This window comes from Rousettus aegyptiacus, unplaced genomic scaffold (assembly GCF_014176215.1).
Source record: "Rousettus aegyptiacus isolate mRouAeg1 unplaced genomic scaffold, mRouAeg1.p scaffold_m13_p_5, whole genome shotgun sequence".
In the NCBI taxonomy this organism is placed as follows: Eukaryota; Metazoa; Chordata; class Mammalia; order Chiroptera; family Pteropodidae; genus Rousettus; species Rousettus aegyptiacus.
The window spans coordinates 39,871,082-39,888,562 of NW_023416308.1; the positions used below are offsets into that span (position 1 = coordinate 39,871,082).

The 17,481-nt window shown below is 39.2% G+C and overlaps 1 pseudogene; it reads left to right on the forward strand.

Annotated features, from left to right (window-relative positions):
• Positions 1–469: 469 nt before the first annotated feature.
• LOC118603216 lies at positions 470–588 on the forward strand (annotated as a pseudogene).
• The last annotated feature ends 16,893 nt before the right edge of the window (positions 589–17,481 follow it).

Genomic DNA, 17,481 nt, shown 5'->3' on the forward strand with positions numbered 1-17,481 from the left:
GCTGTACATAACAACAAATAACTAAAATTTTCTGGGGTCTGGCAGAAAAATTAAATGAGATGATTATAAGCTAGCACATATATAGTAAAATAGCTTAGAATCACAGTAATCTACATAAACCAGACAAAACATTTATAACATTTGTCCAATGTTTTTAATTTTCCATTTTCCAAGTTGTATAACTCAAATCAGTTTTATATCTTTAGGAGGTAAACAAGGCCCTAAGTCTTTTATAAGATAGAAATCTAGTATAATTTTTTGTTATGTAAACATTATCAGAATAATGTACAAGTGATCTCTGCATTTTTGTTCTAAATCATTACTTCTTGTTTTGAATTTGGTTGTTCTATAAGTTGGACACAAATAGAGTAACCTTCATCAAACTCAGTGTAAATGGCAAGAATTGGAATCTATAAGCCTATGATGGTAGAGAATACCACAATTTTCTACTATAGAAAGATAACCAGAGGTCTACAGCCATGCCACCCTGAACATGCCCAATCTTGTCTGATCTTGGAAGCTAAGCAGGCTTGGGCCTGGTTAGTACTTGGATGGAAGACCACCTAGGAATACCAGGTGTTGTAGGCATTAAAAAAAAAAAAAAAGATAACCAAGGATTTCCTATCTTATGCGAAGTCAGACTATGAAATATTATATGTGATAGAAATGAAGCAGTAGCAAGGAGGTCACCTGTTCAAAATCATCTACCCCTGTTACCTAACTGAAAATCTATTATTGGTGGGTAATTATTTTTGATCTTAGATTATTCTGAGTTTTTTATAGTTCCCCCTTTAAATTCAAACATCCAAATGGGTAAGGTAACACTTAAAGTTATTCTTTGCAACTGTATTAATGTAGCTGTTATTAATGTAGGGTGGAGGCAAGAGAATTAAAAATGTTAATCAAGCCACATTCAGAAACTGACTGCAACCAGGCCAGGAGGATACCTTCAGAACAAAGGAAGATTTCTGCTGGGATTGCTAACAACCCATTTCCCACACCTGTGAAAGGGAAACAGGAGATAAGGGTCATTCTTTATGGCTAAAACTGTGGGGAACCTATGGATTAAAGGCTGGGAACTGCCAGCAGGGCTTTCTTTTCACTCTACATATTCTTATCTTTTCACACTACATACTCTTCTCTTTCTCCTTAATCTATGTTCATATCAAAGGAAATGGGAACTAAAGAATGACATAAACCAAATTTGCTGAACACTCAGGTCGCTCTCTGGGCCTTTACTCTGTCTCTCTCACTGTCCTCCTCTCTCTCCCTATTGTCACTGTTCCTCTCACTGTCCCTCTGCCTCTGAGAAACGACACTCTGTGGAGTGTTATCCCTTTTCTAATGTTAAGGGGGGAAATTTTTCAAATGGCCAACTTCTGCTTGCTTGCTTAATGTTTAACCAGGGTGTAGTTCTAGGAGATATCCTGTGCAAAAAATATGCTAATGTTAAGGGTGTGGTTATCCTGTGTAAAGATATGCTAATGGCCAACTCCTGCTTCTGTAAACCTGCTTGCTTGTTTGATGTAGTTGTAGGCTTTATAAGCTACCTTCTCTGAAAGCTCTGGGCTGATTTTCTAGTGGGGAGAATCAGTTGCCTGCCTGCTAATAAAGGCTCATAATTAATCTCAATTGGCTCTGTGGATCTTAGATTTGAACGTGCCACAACACTAATAACCTTTCCTTTTCGGCTTTTAACTTTGGCATGTGTGTTGAATTCTTTCTATACTCTCTGCCAAAGGACCCTCTTCTTCTCTCGGTGCAGGGCGTTGTCTACCCAACACTTGGGGAAATTTGTCCTGTCCTGTACCAAAAGGACCTCAATGGCAGGGTGCCATCAAAGATGTTAATTGGTTTTTAGGCAGGGATTAATTTGAACTCCTCTATCATCTACTTCCCTCCACCAAAGACACTTTATCATTCTAATCTAGACAAATTTTATATTAACTTTTTTAATCATAAAGCAAGTGATGCAATAATTTAATGGACAAAAATTTTTTAAAAGGAGAGACTGGAAAAGGAAGTTGGGCCTGCAGGTAGGTGTCTCATTTTAAAAAAACATTTCTTTTTACTTTTTCATTATTTATAGAGAAACTGAAATTCTTTTTGAAAATATGTTTGATCCCTTAGATCCAGAAATAAGAATGTCATATTTAGCAATGCAGCTATTTAAACAAAATCTTATGATTAAAAACAGTTCCTCGGGCATTTTATAATGATTTTTCATCTATATTAGAATTAAAATAGAATTAAGATAATTATCATTACATAAATCTGCCCAATGTTCTGGAAGTCACTGAGGTTCTGTACTTTTTATGATTTTTAAAAATATTGTATTTTATTAAATGGAATAATTTCTATTGATCTGTCCTAAAGGTCACTGATTCTTTATTCTACTTTTCCATTCTATTGTTAAGGCCATTTGATGGCTTTGTTATTTCAGACATTTTGCTTTTCAATTCTAGAATTTCCATTTTGCTCTTTTAAATATTTCTAATTCTTTGCAGAATTTTTTTTATTTGTTCATTCATTATGAACATATTTTTCTATAAGTTGAAATATATTTATAATACAGTCATATGCTGCTTAACAATAGGATATATTCTGTGAAATGCATTTTTAGGCAATTTTGTCATTGTGGGAACATTGTGGAGTATACTGACACAAACCTAGATGGTATAGCCTGCTACAAACCTAGATGTATTGCTCTAGATTCGAGGTTCCAAAGTAAGAGGTATGAGGCTCAGGCAGCTGGAAGAAAATGTGGGGAGCTTTTTATTTCAGCAAGGGCACATCAGCCTTACAGGGTGGCAGTGACTTTTATACACAGGTTAAATGCTGGTGGCACACTGCCAGGTAATGGAAGCACGTGCATGCATACTGGGCACCTGGTTACATAAGGGGAGAAGTGCTGGTCACTTCTGCTCAGAAGTTAGCTGCTAAGGGTGTCAGGAGGGAGCCTGATTATAGCCATCTTTCTTTCCCTGACACCCCACCCTTTCAGGGTTCCTCCTGTACACTTATGGAGGCTTGGCATGTGGTCACTTCAGGAGGACAGAACTCTGTACCCATATGCCACAACAACAATACAGGGAACAACAATATACCATTGGGAGAGCCAAGACCCAGCGCCAAGTAGATGTTAGTCTTGCCCACCACTCCTGCAGAGGATCCCCAATGAACTGCTGGACTTCCTGTATCTCCTGGGAGAAATCTGCTAAGGCTTGTGAGATGTTGTGCCTGTGATCTGGGATGTAAACACAACATTTAGTGTGGAATATAGCACCAGTGCTGCTTTGGGCAGCAGCTAAGATATCCAAAGCCATATGATTTTGCAATACTACTTTTCAAACTTGATCTACTTCATCAGTTACCAGATTAAGGGCTTTATGAGTGAGCAGTATGTTCTGCCAAAGCTGTCACTTGCATTTCAACTACCACATTACCTGCCGCAGGCAGAAAGATGGCTAAGGGAGAATACCACTATGGGGACATTTAGTGTGGACGTTTTGCGAATAATACATATCTCAATGTGTGGGATGCTGTGGGAGCACCTGTCACACAGTTGCCGGCAAATATGGGCATTCCCAAGTACAGCAGCCTGTCCAATTTGAGGGAATGTAGGGCCATCCATGGGCCCCACATACCCATAGGCTTCTTGGGAGAAAAATCATAGTCAGGTGGGTGCTGGCGTATTTTTGTCCTGTTCACCAGTACATGGTGGATGAGATAGTTGTTATATTTTGGCATAAAGGACATGGCACCCAACCCAACAATCAGGACCCTGTGTTTCTTTCAGCACAATGGGCACATCCCCATTTACCTCCACCCCTTCACTAATTGGCCATGACCATCCATCATGTATTGAGTACACTAGTAACGGTTCGTCCAGTCCATGCCGAGTTCTTCTTTGTGTGTCCACTCAAGTACGGATGACTCTCCAGTTTGGCAACTGGGGTCCCCAGTAGGTCAGCCGATCCCATGCTGTGACATTAGCTGCATGTGTATGCCAGGGCAATCCCACAGAGGCACTGAAAGAAAACTTTGTGTGGATCCAACAGTATGAGACATTCACAAGTGTAGCATAGGTATGTGCCCAATCAACTACGGTATTCACATACAGCCGCTTAAGGTCAGAAAGAAAAGGAGAACAATGGTATCAATACAAGTAAGTCTTTCCCATCAGACAAGATGCATGCCAGCATCTTATCTTGTAATAAGACTGTTGCCACCGAGGGGGGCCTGGCCTGGCCATCGGTACCATACTCGTTTTCCTTGCATCACTGATCCCACCGTGTCAGCGTGATACAATATGGGAGAACTCAGGATAGGCCACAGTGACAACAAAAAGGTTCCCTTCAGGATAGTACATTCTTCTTCATCTGTCTCTCTTGTGGGATATCTCATAGTTATTTGTGCTGGCCAGTCAGCTATTATCCAAGGAATAAGCTGTAAGTTTGCCTCTAACCCCTTGCCACATGGGGCTATTCAGCCTACCCACTGGCAATGCAGGGGCTTTATTTTTCATGGTCAACTCCATTGCATTGTTTCTCCCTTTTTCAGACAAGTAGAGGCAGGTAAGAGTATGTTACCATTGAGTCTATGACCAGGTTTCGACAGGGTTTCAGTGGTAGTTACCTGTAATTGAATTGGGGCTGTTAAAGCAGCTCTACTTGGGAGGAATCTTTAGGTCGAGGCCGCTCATTCAGGCCCTGCAACACATCCCACAGGCAGGATACCCAACCTCACAGTCCCAGGGGATTGACAATTACTCGTAGGTGCTGTTTCAACAGTCTGTTTTACCGCTCAGTCACACTTGCTGCCTAAGGATTATATGAGGAATGCAATTTCCACTGAATGTCCATTTTCTTGGTCCACATTTGGACCTCATGCCCGGTAAAATGAGTCTCTTGGTCACTTTCCATCTATAACAGCCTACATAAAAGGCACATAAAAATTTAAGAGCTAAGACATTATGTTTTTGGTCTGTGCCCACACAGGGTCATGCAAACAATAACCTGGTAGCCGTGTCCACTGCTGTAAGGGCATAAGATGCCTCTTGAGCTTTTGGAAGACGTGTTGCTTCACTGTCCACATAGTTTTGGCATCTGCGTACTGTAATCATCTATGGAGCCTGTGTGCCACATCAGTGGCAAGAGCCTTTTCCATCTATCACACACGTGAGAGCACATCTGCCTCATCATTTCTTATTGTTACCAAGGGGACATGTCCCTTAAGATGATAAACAGTTCTGTCTTTTTCTTGTCCTATCTCCCATAGGTCTTGCCACATGACTCATCCCCATAAGGGTCTATGGCCCACTAGCAAGTTTTGCCATTTCCATGTAGGCAAGCACAATATTAGGCCTTTAAATACTGCCCAGCTATCAGTAAAAATAGTGAAGGGGCCATCTTCATGGCTATAACCATCCACACAGCCCATAGCTCAGCCCGTTGTCTGCTTTGGCTAATACCTATATCTTACCAAATGTGGTAAGTAGCTGGTTGTACACCTACCCATTGGGCTCCCTGCCCCCTATTGGACCCATCTGTGTACCACACCTCAGCAAGTGGCCGTGTCCACTGCTGCAAGGGCATAAGATGCCCCTTCTTTGTAGGGTGACATTTCTGAATCTGTAGGAATATAAATATGTAGTATATTGTCAGTGGTAAACTCAACTGGGCCAAAAACTATTTGCAATTCCATGGCCAAAGGACTAGCAGCTATGGTACTCTGTTGTTCCGGATAGGTACCCCATTCCATCAGGGTAGGGGTTTGGGCTACCCCTTTTTTGGGTGCCTGTATTCATGTGTGTAACCAACCTTGTATAGGGTAAGTGGTGCGTACCTGCACTTTGGCCTTGGCAGTCACTACTCTCTAATAGAGAAGCAGTTACTACTTCAGTAGCCTGCAAGACTACATATATACATATATGCTAATTGCTTCTCTATTAGGGAGTACTAACTCTCTGCACCTTTCCATAATTGGAACTGAAATTCCACTGGGGTCCTAGTTCATTCTAGAACATTGCCATAGGCCTTAGCCATATTTTTCTGCTGTTACATGCATGTACAATTCAAAGGGTTTACCTGGATCAACTGTTACTAGTAGGGCTTGGGTCTGTTGCACTGCCTGTTTGGTAAATGCTTTCTCTATTTCATCCCAGTCCCAAGTAGCTCCCACTCCCAAGGAGCTCCCAGTCAGGTCATACAATGGCCATGCTAGTTGTGCTAGGTGGGGCACAAACACTCTAGTACCCCAAAAGGCCCACATAACTCTGCAATTCCTTAACTGTAGTGGGTCATGGATACATTGTATCTTATCAATTATAGCAATAAGGAAAACTCTACCTGACCAGACAACACCCAAGAATCTGAGAGATAAGCCAGGTCCCTGAACCTCGGTTGCATTTACCACCCAGACACATGTTTTCAGATGCTACAACAGTGTTGGTGCCACTTGCTCTATTTCTGTAAGGGAAGCAGAGGTTAACATGAGATAATAAATATAATAAAACAATTTCTTTAAGATGCCCCTTAAACTTTTGGAAGAGGTCCTATGTAATCTACCTGCCGCATGGTCAATGGGACCTTTCCCCTTGTTACTTGGGCATGCTCCCACGTCATGTGGTGAGGATATGGCATACCCCATCTGGAAAGTGACCAAGGGACTCATTTAACTGGGAGTGAGGTCCAAGTGCGGACCATTGACAGTTGGATCCAGGTTGCCCAATCCTGGGCTACCAACCCATGGCAAATTGTTGGGCTATGTTGGTAGCCTTGGGGTAGTACCACAAAAGTCCACTGTCTTTCTTCCCACGTGAAAGCAAATTGATCTTGACTTTCGGGAGCCAAATCTATGAAGAAAGCATTATTAGCCAAATCTAAAACATAGTGATATGTTCCCAGCCTTGTAGTTGATTCATTAAATCATGGATGGATGGTACTGTGGCATGCAGTGGGGAAGTCACTTTATTCAAGTCCCAATAGTCCACAGTCATTCTCCATGAGCCATCAGTCTTGTTTACTCACCATGCAGGGAAATTATATGGACTACGGGTGGGATGCATAATCTGGGTTTTCTCCAGTTCCTGAATTGTAGCCCCAACTTCATCATGTCTACCAAGCAAGTGATACTGCTTAACATTGACAATGCACCTTGGTTCCAGCACTTTCTGTGAAGGGTGATGAGTATGTCCCTGCACTATAGTCTTCACCACTTGGACTCACAGACGGAATTCATCAGTAAAGGTCTGAAGATTGAGCCCTTGCAACACGTCCACCTCTAGGATATACTCTGGCACCAGAGAAACATACACTTTATATGGACGTGGAGGCAAACTTACTATTCCAAGAGGCAAAGTCACAGCTTTGGTCTCAATAGTCTTTTCCCCATAGCTGTCTACATAGGCAGCTGGTCCAGGGAATTTGTCTAGATTTCCATAGATAAGACTGCAGTTGGCCCCAGTTATCCACCAATGCTAGCACTCTTTGCACATTCTGTGGGGACCAGTGGATTGCCAATTCCACATGCGGCCTCTGGTTCCCCACCTATACCCTCCAAACAGGCACCTCAGGCCTTCTCCCTAATCATATAGGGTCAACAGAGAGTCCTGGAGTTTCAAAAGGTCCTTCAGGGCCACAGGCCTAGCTCTCTTGGTGAGAGTTTTCTTCCCATGTCTGAACTTCTGTTCAGGTTTCAACTGCTGGCACAATTCCAGCAACACTGCATTAGGCTGGTGGTCTATCTTGTCTTGATCAACTCCCGCAGCTAGCAAATCAGTCCACATTTGTGTTCTGGTCACCCAAACATGACCCTGCATAGGGTCTTTTTCTTCCCGGCCCTTGGGGGTCTTGGTGTTATCTCATAGACACTTCTACCCCCTACCTCATGAAGTCTCCCCTCCATATCACCCAGAGCAGCCATTGCTGTAGTCACTTCATGAATACATCTCCCCACATAAGGGGCCAAGATGGTGACCAATGAGCCAAAAATGCTGGAGGGTTTGGTACCTAACACTAAGTCCTGCCTGCTCGTTGTAAAGCATTCATCATCAGGGTCCCGCATATTCAAATTAAACATAGCTTGCTGCTTGCCCCATTCACAAAGAATCTGCATTAGTTGAGCATATGTTTGCCATTTACTAACATACTCTGGAGTTCTCTGGCTTTGTTCAAAACTGTCCACATAGTGGCAGTAAGCCATTCCATCAGGGTATGGTTCTCTTGACCTTGGGCCAAGAGGTGACTATTCTGCAGACGCTGCTGTAATGAGGGCTGTATAGGTATGGATGCCAATTTCTCCATCATGTCAGGGGTGCAGGAAATACTGTTGGCCCCATCCTCTAGTCCCAAAGGCACAGAAACCAGGCCAGCAGTGAGTTGCCAAGGTACTGCCAACATTGCTTCCCCAAATCTTACAATTCCACGGGTGTATACAAGGTATACATGATGAACTCAGTCACCATGGGGCCTCCAGCTTGCACCCCTCCCAGACCCAGTGGTTGTTCATGTTTTACCTTTGGTGTATTATGGGCTGTACTTGCAGGTGGACTTCTTCCAGGATGTCTTCCCCACCTCTGAGAGCGACTCCGAGGGTGGACTTCTTTGGAGCTCAGCTTCTAATTGTTGTACCCTCATGTCCAAGGAATCTGACTTCTGCCAAAGCCGCTATACCTGTGCAACCTCTGCTAGAGCTTTGTCCATGTTCTCTTTCAAAGCCGTTAAAACAACCCAGCCCACTCGGCCGGCTACGGCCCATGCTGGCTGCGGCCCGTGCTTTCTCCAGCAGCTTCTCCCCCAGGAAGTGGAGTGCCTTCTCAGTACTTAAATGGGACCCATCGACTTGCCTCTCAAGGCTCAAGTAGAGTTCAAGACATCAAAACCGCCGCCACAGGATACCACATGCTCTGTGAGGGCCACATTTCCCTCCTGTCCTTCGTTGGGGCAGACGGCTCCCTTGCCTGGGAATCATGCTTGTGACTACGCCAAGTGTGTCGCTGCAAATTCGGGGTTCCAAGGTAAGCGATATGAGGCTTGGGAAAATGGAAGATGTGGGGAGCTGTAGGCAACTGAGACAGCTATTTATTCCAGCATGGGCATGCCAGCTTCACAGGGCATCAGTGACTTTTATACACAGACACTGGTTAAACGATAGTGGCACACTGCAAGATTATGGAAGCCCGCACTTATGTACCAGGGACCTGGTTGCATAAGGGAAGTGCTGAGTCATTTCTGCTCGGTGTGGGGAGGGAGCCTGACTGTGGCCGTCTTTCTTTCTTTTTCTTATGGTATAGCCTATTGCTCCTAGGCTATTAGTCTGTACGGCATGTTGCTATAAAAAACAATATGAAATCAAGCACAAGATAAAATGGTACAATCAAGAGATGTGGTAAACAAGATATATGAAGCTGTTGCTGACATAACATGGCATACTGTTTTACAGCACACTACTTTTTTTTATAAGTAGAAAGAGTACACTCTAAAATAACAATATAAATATAGTATGGTAAATACCTAAACTGGTAAAAGTTATTTATTATTGTAATCAAGTATTATGTACTGTACATAATTATGCTATGCTATACTTTTATAGTACTGGTAGTACAATTTTGTTTACAAAAAAAAAAAAAAAAAAGACCGTGAGTAACACATTGTGCTATTGATGCAGGACAGGACAAATTCCCCCGAGCTGGGGAGGCAACCAAGCCTTGCACTGAGAGAGAAGAGGGTTCTTGATGGAGAAAGGAAGAATTGAAGCATATGCCAAAGTTAGAGTCAAAGAAAAGTTTATTAAAGAAGGGAAAAGGCAAAGACTAGAGAAAGCAAAGACAAGGAAAAAACCCTCAAGTGTTAGGGGATCCAGTTTATATAGCATTCTTTAATTCCTGTGAGTTACAGTTTAAAGACTTTGTTTATTAAATTTCCTTTGATATAGATATACAGTAAGGGAGGATAAGAGTATATAGCATGAAAAAGTGAGACTATGTAGCATGAAAGTCCTGCTGGCAGTTCCAGGCTTTAATTCATAGGTTCACTTAGTTTTAGTCATAAGGAATGAATGATTTTATTTTACTTTGTGTAGGGCACCACTCAAAGAAAGTTTTTCCTCAGGGTGTGGGGAGATCTGTTGTTAGCAATCCCAGCAGAAATCTTCCTTTGTTTTGCAGGTTTCTTTGTGGTTTGGCTGCAGCGCTGATTGCTGATGGGCATATTGCCGGCTCTTAATACAGCCTGATTTAAATTTTTAATTCTCTCATCTCCTCCCTACATTACCATGACTTTACAACAGTTACAATATCACTAGGTGATAGGGATTTTTCAGATCCATTATAATCTTATGGGACCACCATCCTATGTCCGGTCTGTCATTGACTAAAATGTTATTTTGTACATGGCTGTGTCTGTTTTAAAGTTCTTGTTAACTTCAGTGTTTGTGTCATGTATGAGTCAATTTTTATTGACTGCTTCTTCTTTTGATTATGGGTCACACTTTTAACAGGTTTAGTAAGTTTACTTGTATTGTTGTCATATATACTATGTACTGGAGAATCTGTTATATAGATTCCAGATTCCATAATATTTCTCTGAAGAGCATTTATTTTTCTTCCATGGGAAGAAAAATTATCGACCAATCACTTTCAACTAGTGGAGATTAATTTTTATACTTTTTACAAGTTGATCTACCCTGATTTTGCCCTTATGCTTAGAGAAACTCCTTAGTCTTGAGCCATAGCTTTTAATCTTTTCTTACAGCCTTTTAGGAGTTTTAATGGAAACTCTAAGTTGTTTACCAACCCTTCTAACTTGATGGAATTCAAGATCCAAATTTTTTGTCTTTGTCAGGAGCAGCAGCCGAAATTTCAGTTTCTCAGCCTTCCAGATGTTTCATTTCTTCCCAAACAGAAAGAGTTCATCTGATGCTAACAGAGCTGAACATTAAACTTCAAGAATTACAATAGAGAAAGACTGGTTATTTTATTATGAATGGTATCAGCTAGGTGAATGGGAAGCTAACACTCAAAAGTCCAAACTCCTCAATAGTCTACAGATAAGGGATTTTATAGAGCAAAATCACCAGTCATCATGAGTAAGGGGTTTGGGGCTGTGGATCTTGCTAATTGATCAAGAGCGAGTAAGGGCAGTAAATCATAATTTCAGGTCTTGAGGTCAATTGCGGCATCCTTCAGTCTGATTTCACAGGGACATGACCAGGGATCATTCTGCTTTAGAGTTCAGGAGCTGAAACACAAGTTAGGCCTTGATGTTACCTTTAGCTTAATAGAAACCCATACCTTGTGACCCTTAGTCAAAGCATAGCCATTATTTCTGGCTGCCTTAGTGGGTTAATGACTAGTAAGCAGAAAGTCTAAGGCTTATCGGGCATACTGTGAAGAAACTGAATAGAGTGCTGGGGCTATATATTAAATCAAAATCATACATGAAATTAGGAGACTTGGTTTCACTTTTCAACTGGGGTTCTTGGAGTACGCTTTGCATATGCACATTTTAGGAGTCAAACATGATTTGAGGGAAATTTATGTGCGTATTTTTGGGGCTTTGCCATCTGTTGCTGTTATATTTTATTAACTGCTTGTAAATATGTCAATTTTCTTTGTACCAGTGCCAATCCTGGGTGTTATGAATCTTTTGAAAATTTTGCCAATTAGAAATGCAGAGAAGTTGTTGTTTCAATTGATATTTTCCTAATTAATAATAAGCTGCCTATTTTTAATATGCTACTTGACCTTTTACAGATTTTCTTCTGTGCCTTGCTGGTTCATATATCTAGGAAATTGTTTCTATCAGGTTGTCTCTTATTTTTAGTTAATTTATAGGTGCCTTTAAGATGTTGGAGACCTTAATTTTTTCACATTATGAATGTTGCAAATATTTTTTTTTCTATTCTATCACTTGCATTTTGGCTTTGAACACAGTTTCTTTTATCATGTAGATATTTTATATTTTTTATGGTGCTAAACCTATCAAATATTTTCATTAAGTCATTTAGTTTCCTTGAATTGATTAGGGATGCTTTTCCTCACTGGAAGTTCATTACACTTCTCCTTTCAGCAATTTATTTATTCTTATTTAATGGTACTTTGTTGGGAAAAAAGTATTAAATAACAACAAAATTGCTCCAGTCCTAACTTTTAGTAAAATCAAGCTTTTCTCTGGTCTATGTGTTACAAAAATGAAGAGATCGTCACCACGAGAAAGTTCAGGTAAGACACAAAGAAAGGTTTATTAAGCTTGTGCACAAGGAAACCAACACCGAGAAAGGAAAGGTTCAGTTGGCTTCTGGAAAGAAGTTGGAGCAGGGTTGTAAAGGGAGCTAGGTAGGTTAAAAGCTATGTCGAGGTATGTAAAGGCAGAGATTTCTCTGCATTTGCTCAGTGAGACTATATGCTTCTTCATGCATCACATGTCTCATTAGCATGGTAAATCTCCAACCCTGGGTGTGATTTAAATTAGGAAAAGGTCACTTTAAGGACACTCTTGAACCTTACTTTGCATGCACAGTGATAGAAAAAGTTCCTTGTTGCTGGTATGGGAATCTTTGTGGTTTGCCTCCCAAGGCTCCTTGATGGTGATTGGTACCACAGGGTGGATATTTTTGAAATTTATCAGGCTCCAGTAGCTAATTTTTCTAAATCAATAGCAGGAAGTTGCCCTCCTGTCTCATATGTTACTTTCTAATCTTTCATGATAAAACATTATTTTTTATAATTTTGAAGAAATATTATCAATAATTTAATGTTATATTTTCATATTACATTATAGCATATACAAGGAAGAAAAATTTCCACCCTAAAATATGACTCTGTGGCATAAGGATTTTTTTAGGCTGATTATTAATTTATCTTTAAAAATTTATTTATTTATTTATTTATTTATTTGAAGAAATGATTTAATTTTTTTTCTCCCCATCTACCTCCCCTCTACCTCCTGCCTCTACCTTTTGGTAACCACTAGCCTACTGTTCATGCCCATGAGTCTCTGTTTGTTTGTCCTGTTCATTTGTTGTTTTTGGGCTTCTATCCCACATATAAGTGATATCATGTGATTTTCAACTTATGGCTTATTTCTCTTAGCATAATTATTTCAAGGACCATTTGTTATTGCAAATGGCTGCATTTCATTTCTTCTTATGGCTGTGTAATATTCCATTGTATATATGTCACAGCTTATTTTGCTAATCATCTATCATAGGACACTTCGGTTGCTTCCATGTCCTGGCCACTGTGAATAATGCTGCTTTGAACATCTCTGTGCAAATATCTTTTTGGATATGAGTTTTCAGTCTTTGGAGGTAAATACCCAATAGAGAGATTTCTGGATCATATGGTAGATCAATTACTAGTTTTTTGAGGAAACTTTATACTGTTTTCCATAGTGGCTGTACCAATTTGCAGTCCCACCAGCAGTGTATGAGGGTTCCTTTTTCTCTGCATCCTCTCCAATATTTGTTATTACTTGTCCTGTTGATAACAGCTACTCTAACAGGTGTGAGATGTTATCTCATTGTAATTTTGATTTGCATTTCCCTATTGGTAGAGATGTTGAGCATCTTTTCATACATTTGTTGGCCGTTTGTATGTCCCCTAGGGAGAAGTGTCTGTTCAGATCCTCTGCCTATTTTTTGATTGGATTTTGTTGTTGTTGTTATTTCGAGTTGTATAAATTCTTAGTATATTTCAGATATTAGGCCCTTATTTGGAGGCATTGCTTACAAATATATTTTCCCATTGACAATTTCTTTTACTGAGCAGAAGCTTTTTAGTTTAATGTTGTCCCATTCATTTATTTTTGCTTTTACTTCCCTTGCCTTTGCAGTCAATTTCATAAATTCCTCTTTTAAGTCCAAGGCCCTTGAGTTTAGTTCCTATGATTTCTTCTATGTACTTTATTGTTTCAGGTCTTATATTCAGGCCCGTAATCTATTTTGAGTTAATTTTATTGTGCAGTGGTAGAAAACAGTCTAGTTTTATTCTTGTATTGGTGGCTTTCCAGTTTTCCCAGCATCATTTATTGAAAAGGCTTTCTTTTCTCCACTGTATGTTTTTAGCTTTTTTTGTCAAAAATTATTTGCCCATATAAACATGGGTTTACTTCTGGACTTAATTCTGTTCCACTGGTCTGTGTCTCTGCTTTTCTGCCAATACCATGCCATTTTGATTATTGTTGCTTTGTATTATAATTTGAAGTGGAACAGAGTGATGCTTCCAGACTCCTTTTTTCTCAGGATAGCTTTGGCAATTTTGTGCTTCCATACAAATCCGATGATTTTTTGTTCTATTTCTTTAAAAAATGCTGATGGGATTTTGATGAGGATTGCATTGAATCTGTATAATGCTTTAGGTAATAAGGTCATTTTAACTATGTTGATTCTTCCATTCTAAGAACACGGAATATCTTTCCATTTCTTTGTAACTTCTTCAAATGCTTTTAATAGGGTCTTGTAGTTTTCATTATATAGATACTTCACGTTTTGTTAGATTTATTCCTAGGTATTTTATTCTTTTGTTGCAATTGCAAAAGGAATAAATTTTCCACTTCTTTTTTTCTGACACTTTGTTATTAGAGTATAAGAACATTATGGATTTTTGAACATTGATTTTGTATCCAGAAACTATACTGTATTCTCTTATTGTTTCTAGTAGTGTTCTTGTGGAGTCTTTATGGTTTTCTAAATAAAGAATCATGTCATCCTCAAATAGTGACAATTTGACTTCTTTGTTTCCTATTTGGATGCCTTTTATATCTTTCTCTTACCTGATTGCACTCGCTAGGGCCTCCAGTGTTATACTGAATAACAGTGGTGATAGTGGACAGCCTTTACCTTGTTCCTGATCATAGAGGGAAGATTTTGTTTTTCACTATTAAGTGTAATGTTAGCTGAGGGCTTGTCATATATAGCCTTTAATATATTAAGGTACTTTCCTTGTATATTGTTAAGTGTTTTGACGTAAATGGGTGCTGTATCTTGTTGAAGGCTTTTTCGGCATCTGTTGATATGATCATAAGATTCTTGTCTTTTAATTTGTTTAGGTGGCATGTCACATTACTCTATTTGTGTATGTTGCCCCTGGGATAAACCATACTTGATTGTGGTGTATAATCTTTTTAATATGTTGCTATATTTGGTTCGCTAGTATCTTATTTAAAATTTTTGCATCTGTGTTCATGAGAGATATTGATCTGTGTGTTATCTTTATCAGGTTTTGTGTGTTATCTTTATCAGGTTTTGATGTTAGGATGATACTCGCCTCATAAAATGACTTAGGAAGTATTGCCTCCTCTTCGATTTTTTGGAAGAATTTGAGGAGAATAGATATTAAATCTTCTTTGAATGTTTGGTAGAATTCACTGGTGAAGTCATCTGTTCCTGAACTTTAACTTTTTGGTAGATTTTTGATGATTGTTTCAATTTCCATAGTACTGAACGGTCTATTTATATTTTCCAGTTCTTCTTGATTCTGTCTAGGAAGGTTATAGTTTTCTGAGTACTGGTTCATGTCTTCTAGGTTATTAAATTTGGTGTTATATATTTCTTCATAGTATTTTTGTATGATCCCTTGTATTTCTGCATTGTTTGTTATAATTTCCCCTCTTTCCTCCCTGATTTTGTTTATTTTGTCCTGTATCTTTTTTCTTTAATGAGTCTAGCCAGGGATTTGTCAATTTTATTAACCTTCTCAAAGAACCAGCTCTTTGTTGCATTAATTTATGTATTTTTTTTTTGTTTTCGATTTTATTTATTTATGTTCTAATTTTTATTATTTCTTTTTTTCTGCTGACTTTAGGCTTCATTTGTTCATCCTTTTCTAGTTTTTTAAAATGTAGTGTTAGCTTGTTTATTTGGGCTTGTTCTTGTTTTTGGATGTAAGCCTGTAATTATATGAACTTTCCTCTTATGACCGCTTTTGCCATGTCAGAAAATTTTTGATATGTTGTACTGTCTTTGTAGTTCTTTTCTATGTATTTCTTGATCTCTCTTTTTATTTTTTCTCTGACCCAGCCATTCTTCAGTAGTATGTTGCTCAATCTCCATGTATTTGTGATTCTTCCCACTTTCTTTTTTACAGTTGATCTCTAGTTTCAAAGCATTATGATCAGAGAATATGGTTGGTATGTTTTTAACCCTCTTATATTTGTTGAGGCTATCTCTGTTTCCCAGTGTGTGGTCGAATCTTGAGAACATTCCATGTGCACTACAGAAGAATGTATAAGCAGCTGTTTCGGGATAGAAAATCCGTATATGTCAAATATGTCCAGTTGGTCTAATGTGCCATTTAAGGATGTCACTTCCTTATTGATTTTCTGTTTAAATGATCTGTCCATATCTGACAGTGGGGTACACTGCTAGCATTTTGCTCTGTTTTTCCTTTTAGTTCTATTAGTAATTGCTTTAGATATTTGGGGGCTCCCTGATTGGGAGCATAGATATTAATAAATGTTATGTCTTCTTGGTGCATGATTTCCTTTATCATTATGAAGTGTCCCTAAATATCTTTCTTTACCTTTTTTATTTTGAAGTCTATTTCATCTGATATTAGTACCTCTACTCTCACATTTCTCTACATGCCATTTGATTGAAATAACGTTTTCCACCTTTCCATTTTGAATCTATATTTGTCTTTGGTACTGAGATGTGTCTCCTGGAGGCAGCATATGGTTGAGTTCTTCTTTTTGATCCAATCTGCATCTCCATGTCTTTTTATTGGTGAGTTCAGTCCATTTGCATTTAGAGTGATTATTGAAATATGATGACTTCTTATAGGTATTTTATCTTTTGCTTTCTGGTAGCTCTGTGTTTCCATTGTGTCCTTGTCCTTGTGTTTCTGTTTTCTTTATTTTGATTGGCTTTTTTGGAGTATCCCTCTGGTACTTCTTGTTTTATGGTATATACTTCAGTTCTGAATCTTTGGCCTGTGGTTTCCATTATGAATCTGTAATAGATTCTTATATATAGTAGTCCATTTTCTTATTGGTGTACCTTATCTCTATTCTCCTTCACGAATTTGGATCTTTGAATCCTCCCCCTTTCAGTCATTGTTGTCTTGATTTGTCCTTATGTATACTGAACATTCATTACTATCTTGCTATAGCAAATCTCATATTTAGGTGAGATGACCTTTTTCAGAATTTCCTGTAGTGCAGGCCTCATAGTGGAAAATTCCCTCAATTGTTGTATGTCCGGAAAGGTCTTTGTTTCTCCTACATATCTAAGGAAGGGAGAGCTAAGCTGGATACATTATTCTTGGCCGGTAGTTTGAATATTTGATTCCACTTCTTTCTGGCTTGTAAGATTTGTGCTGAGAAGTCCGATGATAATCTAATGGGTATTCCTTCATAGGTCACCGTCTTCTTTTCTCTGGCTGCCCTGGAATTCTGTCTTTGTCATTGATTTTTGATAATTTTAATATGATGTGTCTTATAGAAGGCATTTTCAGGTTGAGATAATTGGGTGTTCTGTTGA